The sequence below is a fragment of the Arachis hypogaea genome, chromosome 9 (assembly GCF_003086295.3).
Source record: "Arachis hypogaea cultivar Tifrunner chromosome 9, arahy.Tifrunner.gnm2.J5K5, whole genome shotgun sequence".
Lineage (NCBI taxonomy): Eukaryota > Viridiplantae > Streptophyta > Magnoliopsida > Fabales > Fabaceae > Arachis > Arachis hypogaea.
The window spans coordinates 104,699,205-104,708,440 of record NC_092044.1 but is presented as its reverse complement, the minus strand read 5'-3'; the positions used below and the strand labels follow the sequence as shown (position 1 = coordinate 104,708,440).

General features: G+C 40.5%; 1 non-coding gene across 1 annotated transcript; it reads left to right on the top strand.

Annotated features, from left to right (window-relative positions):
- The first annotated feature begins 7,107 nt into the window (after positions 1 to 7,107).
- LOC112713862 (small nucleolar RNA R71) lies at positions 7,108 to 7,215 on the top strand. Its single transcript, XR_003158823.1, has one exon. It is a non-coding gene; the product is annotated as a small nucleolar RNA R71 (small nucleolar RNA).
- Positions 7,216 to 9,236: the final 2,021 nt, after the last annotated feature.

Here is a 9,236-nt window from a genome sequence, read left to right as displayed (position 1 = left end):
AGGGCAAGAAGAGATGAAAAGGGATGTGCAAAATTTCATGGCCGCCTTGGATGCGGTAACAAATCAATTAGCCTCCCAATGCTTGAACACTCAAGGAACTCCCATGGCTCAAGACGAACATAGCATGAAGGAGAGATTGGAAACTCCGGTGGGAAATGAAGGAAGTTGCTTTGTATTGGAACAATTGGAGGAAGCTTTAATTGTTGAAGACAAGGAAGAAGTGGTAGAAGACTTAGGAGATGCGGAGCCTCCATGGGAACATAGAGTTGAAGAAAACCCCTTCAAGATGATTGAAATTGATGCTAGAGAGGAAAGTACACACCTTCCAAGGCATACTCCATATGAAGACTTGGATGGGATAGAGCAAGGATTGAGTTCCCTTGGTGATGAATATCAAGCATCAAGTCTTAGTGGTGAAGAATCCTTTGAGCATGAAGAACCTTCTCCGGTTGGATTTGAAAGCGTTAAGGAGGTAAATTTTTTTCACCCTCCCTATTATGATTTGAGTAAAGGAAAAGGTTTAGATAAAATTGTTGAACAAAGGATTGCGATCAAGAGATCTTGTGAAGAGGTGGAAATCCCTAGAGATAGAAGAACGAGGGTTGGTTATGCTTTGTCAAGATCTTTGGAAGCATCTTTGCCTAGGTTGCCATCTACACCTTCATTTGAGTGGGTGAAATTCATTTCTATTATTTTTATTATCCCACTTGAATATGGTTTGCTTGAAATGGATGGCCAACTTAGGAAAGTTTGTGGGATGAAGCGTAAGTGGAAAAGGTTTTGTGGTGGGCGTTGCAAATCAAGGCTCATTATGGTTGATGCATCAAACATGAGATATAAAGGTTGGGGTAGTGCTCAAATAGATGGTCTAGGAGGATTGTTGGCCACTGTATAGAGAATTCACCTTATTCACCACCCGGTTGGACTAATAGTGATGATCAACCTCAAGACGGGTGTGAAAACAAAGTGTGGGATCCCGGATTACAAGAAGAGGATCAACTTTGGGAGCCCCAAGCTTGTGAAGAACTCCATCAACACTTGGCTCAACCCATAGGAAATCTTGGGGCACAATGGAGATTCAAGCATTAGTGGAAGTTCCAAGATGAGTACAAGCACAAGCCACCTTGAGAGGAGCTCCCCATAAGTCCAACTTAAGGACAATAAACAAAAGTGCTAGGTGGGAGACACCCCACCATGGTAAAATTCTCTCATTTTCTCTTTTGTACATATTGGTAGAATTAGTCTAATTTATTGTTTTAATTGTTTTAATGAGTCTAATTGGTAGTTTAGTATGTTAAATAAGGTTTTATGGTGTTTGGGTAGCTGTTTGGAGGTTTGGAATGCTTGGATTGGTGCAAAAACATAGCAAAAATTTTTGAAAAACAGAGCACCATCCACGCGTACGCGCACTGCGTGCGTACACGCGCATCAAGCGTTTTCGACCATCCACGCGCACACGTACATGGCGCGTACGCGTGGATTGAGAAGTTCCACCTTCCATACCTTGACCCGAGAGTTAGGCCTGCACTGTGTGGAAATTGGGCTTGAGGCACAAACCCCATTCACGCGCACGTGCACATGACGCGTACGAGCCACTCTCGAATAAGCCATCGACGCGCGCGCGCCATGCGTGCGTACGTGGTGCGCGAAATTGTGAACAATACTTTTCACAACTCTCATAATCCCCGGTCATGAACCCCAAAAACTTGGTAGCTCAGTACCATGGCATTACACAACTTCGCACAACTAACCAGCAAGTGCACTGGGTCGTCCAAGTAATAAACCTTACGCGAGTAAGGGTCGATCCCACGGAGATTGTTAGTATGAAGCAAGCTATAGTCATCTTGTAAATCTTAGACAGGCAAACTCAAATGGATATGGTGATGAACGAAATAAACATAAAGATAAAGATAGAGATACTTATGTAATTCATTGGTAGGAACTTCAAATAAGCGCATGAAGATGCATTCCCTTCCGTCTCTCTGCTTTCCTACTGTCTTCATCCAATCCTTCTTACTCCTTTCCATGGCAAGCTTGTGTAGGGTTTCACCGTTGTCAATGGCTACCTCCCATCCTCTCAGTGAAAACGATTGCATATGCTCTGTCACAGCACGCGGAATTCAGCTGTCGGTTCTCGGTCAGGCCGGAATAGAATCCATCGATTCTTTTGCGTCTGTCACTAACGCCCCGCCTGCTAGGAGTTTGAAGCACGTCACAGTCATTCAATCATTGAATCCTACTCAGAATACCACAGACAAGGTTAGACCTTCCGGATTCTCTTGAATGCCGCCATCAGTTCTCGCCTATACCACGAAGACTCTGATCTCACGGAATGGCTGGCTCGTTTGTCAGACGAGCACTCAGTTGTCAGGCGATCAACCATGCATCGTGCAATCAGGAATCCAAGAGATATTCACTCAATCGAAGGTAGAACGGAGGTGGTTGTCAGTCACACGTTCATAAGTGAGAATGATGATGAGTGTCACGGATCATCACATTCATCAAGTTGAAGAACAAGTGATATCTTGGAACAAGAACAAGCGGAATTGAATGGAAGAACAATAGTAATTGCATTAAAACTCGAGGTACAACAGAGCTCCACACCTTAATCTATGGTGTGTAGAAACTCCACCGTTGAAAATACATAAGAACAAAAGTGATCATTGGTTTCGGCCCCCAGAGAGGGAACCAGAAGAACCAAGATGAAAATACAATAGTAAAAGGTCCTATATATAGAGAACTAGTAGCCTAGGGTGTACAGAGATGAGTAAATGACATAAAAATCCACTTCCGGGCCCACTTGGTGTGTGCTTGGGCTGAGCAATGAAGCATTTTTGTGTAGAGACTCTTCCTGGAGTTAAACGCCAGCTTTAGTGCCAGTTTGGGCGTTTAACTCCCATTTTGGTGCCAGTTCCGGCGTTTAACACTGGGATTTCTGAGGGTGACTTTGTACGCCGGTTTGGGCCATCAAATCTTGGGCAAAGTATGGACTATCATATATTGCTGGAAAGTCCAGGATGTCTACTTTCCAACGCCGTTGAGAGCGCGCCAATTGGGCTTCTTTAGCTCCAGAAAATCCACTTTGAGTGCAGAGAGGTCAGAATCCAACAGCATCTGCAGTCCTTTTCAGTCTCTGAATAAGATTTTTGCTCAGGTCCCTCAATTTCAGCCAGAAAATACCTGAAATCACAGAAAAACACACAAACTCATAGTAAAGTCCAGAAAAGTGAATTTTAACTAAAAACTAATAAAAATATACTAAAAACTAACTAGATCATACTAAAAACATACTAAAAATAATGCCAAAAAGTATACAAATTATCCGCTCATTACAACACGAAACTTAAATTGTTGCTTGTCCCCAAGCAACTGAAAATCAAATAAGATAAAAGAAGAGAATATACTATAGACTCCAAATTATCAATGAAACTTAGCTCCAAATTAGATGAGCGGGACTAGTAGCTTTTTGCCTCCGAACAGTTTTGGCATCTCACTTTATCCTTTGAAATTCAGAATGATTGGCTTCTTTAGGAACTTAGAATCCAGATAGTGTTAATGATTCTCCTAGTAAAGTATGATGATTCTTGAACATAGCTACTTTTTGAGTCTTGGCTATGGCCCAAAGCACTCTGTCTTCCAGTATTACCACCGGATACATACATGCCACAGACACATAATTGGGTGAACCTTTTCAGATTGTGACTCAGCTTTGCTAAAGTCCCCAATTAGAGGTGTCCAGGGTTCTTAAGCACACTCTTATTGCCTTGGATCACAACTTTATTTCTCTTTTTCTCTCTTCTTTTTTTTCGTTTTCTTTTCTCTGTTTTTTTCTTGCTTCAAGAATCATTTTTATGATTTTTCAGATCCTCAGTAACATGTTTCCTTTTTCATCATTCTTTCAAGAGCCAACAATTTTAACATTCATGAACAACAAATTCAAAAGACATATGCACTGTTTAAGCATACATTCAGAAAACAAAAAGTATTGTCACCACATCAAACTAATTAAGCTAGTTTTAAAGATGAATTCGAAATCCTGTACTTCTTGTTCTTTTGTGATAAAAACAGTTTTCATTTAAGAAAGGTGATGGATTCATAGGACATTCATAACTTTAAGGCATAGACACTAAGACACTAATGATCACAAGACACAAACATGGGTAAACATAAGCATAAAATTCGAAAAACAGAAGAATAAAGAACAAGGAGATTAAAGAACGGGTCCACCTTAGTGATGGCGGCTTGTTCTTCCTCTTGAAGATCCTATGGAGTGCTTGAGCTCCTCAATGTCTCTTCCTTGTCTTTGTTGCTCCTCTCTCATGATTCTTTGATCTTCTCTAATTTCATGGAGGAGGATGGAATGTTCTTGGTGCTCCACCCTTAGTTGTCCCATGTTGGAACTCAATTCTCCTAGGGAGGTGTTGATTTGCTCCCAATAGTTTTGTGGAGGAAAGTGCATCCCTTGAGGCATCTCAGGGATTTCATGATGAGTGGGGTCTCATCCTTTTCTTAGTGATGGGCTTGAGGTCATGCCTTCTCAGTTGAACCGGCTTCCCTCTTGAATCTCTCTTTTATTGAACGCCCTCTTCGCAAATGTCTATGAGGACTTGTTCCAACCTTTGATCAAAGTTGACCCTTCTTCAAGGCCACAACTTCATAGAAGTGGTCTTGATGCACCCTTGAGATGAATCTTTCCATCTCCCATGACTCGGAGGTGAAAGCTTTTGCCTTCCCTTTCCTCTTTCTAGAGGTTTCTCCGGCCTTGGATGCCATAAATGGTTATGGAAAAACGAAAAGCAATGCTTTTACCACACCAAACTTAAAATGTTTGCTCGTCCTCGAGCAAAAGAAGAAAGAAGAGAGTAGAAGAAGAAGAAATGGAGGAGAGGGAGAGTGGTAGAGGTGATTGGTGAATGGGTGAAGAAGAAGAGAGGGGGTGGTGAGGTAGGTGGGGATCCTGTGTGGTCCACAAATCCTTAGGTGTCAAGGAAAAGTCATCCCTGCACCAAATGGCATTCAAAAACACGTTTTGGGCCATTTCTGGCGTTAAACGCCGGGCTGGTGCCCATTCCTGGCGTTTAACGCCAGGTTCTTGCCCCTTTCTGGCGTTTAACGCCAGTCTGGTGCCCCTTTCTGGCGTTAAACGCCCAGAATGGTGCCAGACTGGGCGTTAAACGCCCAACAGCTAACCTTACTGGCGTTTAAACGCCAGTAGGTGCGTCCTCCAGGGTGTGCTGTTTTTCTTCCTGTTTTTCATTCTGTTTTTGCTTTTTTCATTAATTTTGTGACTTCTTATGATCATCAACCTACAAAAGACATAAAATAACAAAAGAAAATAGTTAATTATAAAACATTGGGTTGCCTCCCAACAAGCGCTTCTTTAATGTCAATAGCTTGACAGAGGACTCTCATGGAGCCTCACTGGTGCTCGGAGCAATGTTGGAACCTCCCAACACCAAACTTAGAGTTTGAATGTGGGGGTTCAACACCAAACTTAGAGTTTGGTTGTGGCCTCCCAACACCAAACTTAGAGTTTGACTGTGGGGGCTCTGTTTGGCTCTGTTTTGAGAGAAGCTCTTCGTGCTTCTTCTCCATGGTGATAGAGGGATATCCTTGGGCCTTAAACACCAAGGATTCTTCATTCACTTGAATGATCAACTCTCCTCTATCAACATCAATCACAGCCTTTGCTGTAGCTAGGAAGGGTCTACCAAGGATGATGGATTCATCCATGCACTTCCCAGTCTCTAGGACTATGAAATCAGTAGGGATGTAGTGGTCCTCAACTTTTACCAGAACATCCTCTACAAGTCCATAAGCTTGTTTTCTTGAATTGTCTGCCATCTCTAGTGAGATTTTTGCAGCTTGCACCTCAAAGATCCCTAACTTCTCCATTACAGAGAGGGGCATGAGGTTTACACTTGACCCTAGATCACACAAGGCCTTCTTGAAGGTCATGGTGCCTATGGTACAAGGTATTGAAAACTTCCCAGGATCCTGCCTCTTTTGAGGCAGTTTCTGCCTAGACAAGTCATCCAGTTCCTTGGTGAGCAAAGGGGGTTCATCCTCCCAAGTCTCATTTCCAAATAACTTGTCATTTAGCTTCATGATTGCTCCAAGGTATTTAGCAACTTGCTCTTCAGTGACATACTCATCCTCTTCAGAGGAGGAATACTCATCAGAGCTCATGAATGGCAGAAGTAAGTCCAATGGAATCTCTATGGTCTCATTTTGAGCCTCAGATTCCCATGGTTCCTCATTGGGGAACTCATTGGAGGTTAGTTGACGTCCAGTGAGGTCTTCCTCAGTGGCGTTCACTGCCTCTTCTTTCTCCCAAAATTCGGCCATGTTGATGGCCTTGCACTCTCCTTTTGGATTTTCTTCTGTATTGCTTGGGAGAGTGCTAGGAGGGAGTTCAGTAATTTTCTTGCTCAGCTGACCCACTTGTCCTTCCAAATTTCTGATGGAGGACCTTGTTTCAGTCATGAAACTTTGAGTGGTTTTGATTAGATCAGAGACCATGGTTGCTAAGTCAGAGGTATTCTACTTAGAACTCTCTGTCTGTTGCTGAGAAGATGATGGAAAAGGCTTGCTATTGCTAAACCTGTTTCTTCCACCATTATTGTTAATGAAACCTTGTTGAGGTCTCTGTTGATCCTTCCATGAAAGATTTGGATGATTCCTCCATGAAGGATTATAGGTGTTTCCATAGGGTTCTCCCATGTAATTCACCTCTTCTATTGAAGGGTTCTCAAGATCATAAGCTTCTTCCTCAGATGAAGCTTCCTTAGTACTGCTTGGTGCATTTTGCATTCCAGACAGACTTTGAGAAATCATATTGACTTGTTGAGTCAATATTTTGTTCTGAGCCAATATGGCGTTCAGAGTGTCAATCTCAAGAACTCCTTTCTTTTGACTAGTCCCATTGTTCACAGGATTTCTTTCAGAAGTGTACATGAATTGGTTATTTGCAACCATTTCAATCAGTTCTTGAGCTTCAGTAGGCGTCTTCTTCAGATGAAGAGATCCTCCAGCAGGGCTATCCAAAGACATCTTGGACAGTTCAGAGAGACCATCATAGAAAATACCTATGATGCTCCATTCAGAAAGCATATTAGAAGGACACTTTCTGATTAATTGTTTGTATCTTTCCCAAGCTTCATAGAGGGATTCTCCTTCCTTCTGTCTGAAGGTTTGGACTTCCACTCTAAGCTTACTCAATTTTTGAGGTGGAAAGAACTTTGCCAAGAAGGCATTGACTAGCTTTTCCCAAGAGTCCAGGCTTTCTTTAGGTTGTGAGTCCAACCATGTTCTAGCTCTGTCTCTTACAGCAAAAGGGAATAGCATTAGTCTGTAGACCTCAGGGTCAACCCCATTAGTCTTAACAGTGTCACAGATTTGCAAGAACTCAGCTAAAAACTGATGAGGATCTTCCAATGGAAGTCCATGAAACTTGCAATTCTGTTGCATTAGAGAAACTAATTGAGGCTTAAGCTCAAAGTTGTTTGCTCCAATGGCAGGGATAGAGATGCTTCTCCCATGGAAGTCGGGAGTAGGTACAGTAAAGTCATCCAGCACCTTCCTTGCATTGTTGGCATTGTTGTTTTCGGCTGCCATGTGTTCTTCTTCCTTGAAGAATTCGTTTAGGTCCTCTACAAAGAGTTGTGCCTTAGCTTCTCTTAGCTTTCGTTTCAAGGTCCTTTCAGGTTCAGGATCAGCTTCAACAAGAATGCCTTTGTCCTTGTTCCTGCTCATATGAAAGAGAAGAAAACAAGAAAATATGGAATCCTCTATGTCACAGTATAGAGATTCCTTGAGGTGTCAGAAGAAAAGAAAAATAGAAGACAGAAGGAGAAGAATTCGAACTTAATTAGATGGAGTTCGAATTGTGCATTGAGAAGGAGTGGTACTCCAATAATAGAAGGATGTGAGAAGAAGGGAAGTAATTTTCGAAAATTAAGTAAAAGATTTTGAAAATATTTTTGAAAAACTTTAATTGATTTTCGAAAATTAAAAGTGGAAAAGAAATCAAGTGATTTTTGAAAAAGATTTTGAAATTAGAAATCAAAAAGATTTGATTGAAAACTATTTTGAAAAAGATGTGATTAAAAAGATTTGATTGAAAAGTTATGGTTTTTAAAAAGATATGATTGAAAAGATATGATTTGAAAACAATTTTAAAAAGATTTGATTTTAAAAAATTAATGACTTGCCTAACAAGAAAAGATATGATTCAAACATTAAACCTTTCTCAACAGAAAAGGCAACATACTTAAAATGTTCAATCAAATCATTAATTGCTAGTAAGTATCTTTGAAAAAGGAAAGAAATTGATTTTGAAAACATTTGATTGAAAAGATTTGATTTGAAAAAGATTTGATTTTGAAAAACTTTGAAAACTTGAAAAAAAATTGATTTGAAAACAAAATCCTCCCCCTTGTGCCATCCTGGCGTTAAACGCCCAGAATGGTGCACATTCTGGCGTTTAACGCCCAATGCACTACCTTTTTGGGCGTTAAACGCCCAACCAGGCACCCTGGCTGGTGTTTAAACGCCAGTCTGTCCTTCTTCACTGGGCGTTTTGAACGCCCAGCTTTTTCTGTGTAATTCTTCTGCTGTATGTTATGAGTCTTCAATTCTCTGTATTATTGACTTGAAAAGACACAAATTAAAAATATTTTTGGATTCTTTAATAATAAGGAATAATCAAAATGCAACTAAAATCAAATAACAATGCATGCAAGACACCAAACTTAGCAGTTTGTATACTACTGACACTTAATAAAATGTGAATGCATATGAGACACATAAACACTCAAGTCAAGAGAATTTAAAGATTAGAGTAAAGAAATCATCAATAACATCTTGAAGATCCTTGAGACACATGAATGAATGCATGCAATTGACACCAAACTTAAAATGAGACACTAGACTCAAACAAGAAACATACAATATTTTTGGATTTTATGATTTTTTTGATTTTTTTGTGTTTTTTCGAAAATTAAGTGGAAAAAGAAAATAAAGGTATCAAAATTCTTAATGAGAATTCCAGGAATCATGCAAGGTTAGTCTAAAGCTTCAGTCTAAAGGAATTAGACATGGCTAGCCAAGCTTCAGCAGAACATTGCATTCAAGAGCTAAATTGATGAAGATCAATCAGCTTTGGTGATGATAAGAACATCACCTTGAAACACTAGAATTCATTCTTAAGAACTCTGAAGAAAAATACCTAATCT